General features: G+C 38.7%; 1 pseudogene; it reads left to right on the forward strand.

Annotated features, from left to right (window-relative positions):
- The first annotated feature begins 491 nt into the window (after positions 1–491).
- The window catches only part of LOC101568886, a 19,548-nt pseudogene continuing 18,464 nt past the window's right edge, over positions 492–1,575 (forward strand).

Genomic DNA, 1,575 nt, shown 5'->3' on the forward strand with positions numbered 1-1,575 from the left:
CACTAAGAAGAATATATGCAGTGTATTATTTGTTGAAACTGTACTTCTGATTTGATTTGAAACTGTCTCATTGCTATCTGTTTATCAATAAAACTGTAGAAAAAAATAAAAAATAAAAAAAAAAAATGAAAAACCAGCAGAGAATTTTGAATAGAGAGACTATAAGGCAAATGTGAAAGCAGGGAAAACTGTTAGGAGACAATTGAATGATCTAGAGCTAACGATAACATCAAGTTGTTAGCAGGCTAGGTAAAAAGAAGCAGTTGAATTTATATATATTATGAAGACAAAGGCAACAGATTAGATGATTGCTATAAGAAAATAAGCAAAGACAAAGGCAATTTTAAAGCTTTTAGGCCAAGCCAAAAACAAAAGTTGTCCAAATAATTGGGGATGAGTATCAGACTGAGGTTTTAGATAGGGGGAAGTTGGAAGTATTCATCATATAGATAATACTTAAGGCTATTAGCTTAGATAAAGTTATCAAGGGAATGGGTATAAAGGCCAAATCCTTAGAGAATGCCACAGAACAATTCAAGAACAGGAAGATAAAGAACTTGCAAAAGAGAGAGAGGAACAAAAAGTAACGCACTGTCCTGGATGCTAAGTGGAAAAAGTGTATCAAAGCAAAGGAATAAATCAACTTTGCCAAATGGTGCTGCTAAGTAAAGTGTAATGACAATGGAAAAGTGGATTTTGGACTTGGCAACATCAACATCACTGGTGACTCTGACAAGAGTAGTAGAGTAGTGGTGATGGGAAGCTGAATGAAATTAATTCAAGAGTTAGAACTCCAACATGGGTAGACAAATTTTACAGAAATTTTCCTGTGAAAAGATACAGTGATGAGATCAAAAATAGAGAACATGAGGTTGGGAGGGTTTGAAGAGAAATTATGACATGATTATGTGCTAACACAAATAATCCAGTAGAAAGGTAAACACTAATATATGAGAGTCGAGTCAGGTGCAATGTTTTCCAACAGTAAGAAGAAACAGAACAATGTGTGAGACTGGTTCACACAATTCATCTACAAAAACATATGGAAGTATGTTTTTAGGGTTTTGTTTTGTTTTCAGCTAGGGTCTTATTTCGCTCAGGCTGATCTCAAACTCACGAGGCTCAAGTGATCATCCCCACCCAGCCTGCCACACAGGAGGACTACAGGTGTACTACAGGTGTATGCCACTGAACGATTTTTTTTTTTTTGGGGGGGGGTTGGGGGCTGGCTCAGGCTGCTTTAGGGCAGGTCTGGCAAGGCTTGAGGATATGGGGCTCAAACCACAGCATCCTGAGCCTGACTGCTTTGTTGAAGCACTCACTTAAACAACTGAGCTAATGGGCAGGCCCCCAGGTGTATGTGACTGAGAAACAAAGTCATTAGCTGCAAAGGTAAAAAAGGTGGTGTTGATGCTCCTACAAAATACAATGACAAAAGTGATCGATGATGTAGAGTGTGCCTAAGGAGAGTCACTTGGAGAGAAAACACTCTCTCAGGCTTTCACAGAGAGCACATTGGCCAAGCAATGGCCGTGACTCATCCACATGGCTGACACTGACAAAGGTTCTACAATC

This window comes from Octodon degus, unplaced genomic scaffold, assembly GCF_000260255.1.
Source record: "Octodon degus isolate 3935 unplaced genomic scaffold, OctDeg1.0 scaffold00007, whole genome shotgun sequence".
NCBI lineage: Eukaryota > Metazoa > Chordata > Mammalia > Rodentia > Octodontidae > Octodon > Octodon degus.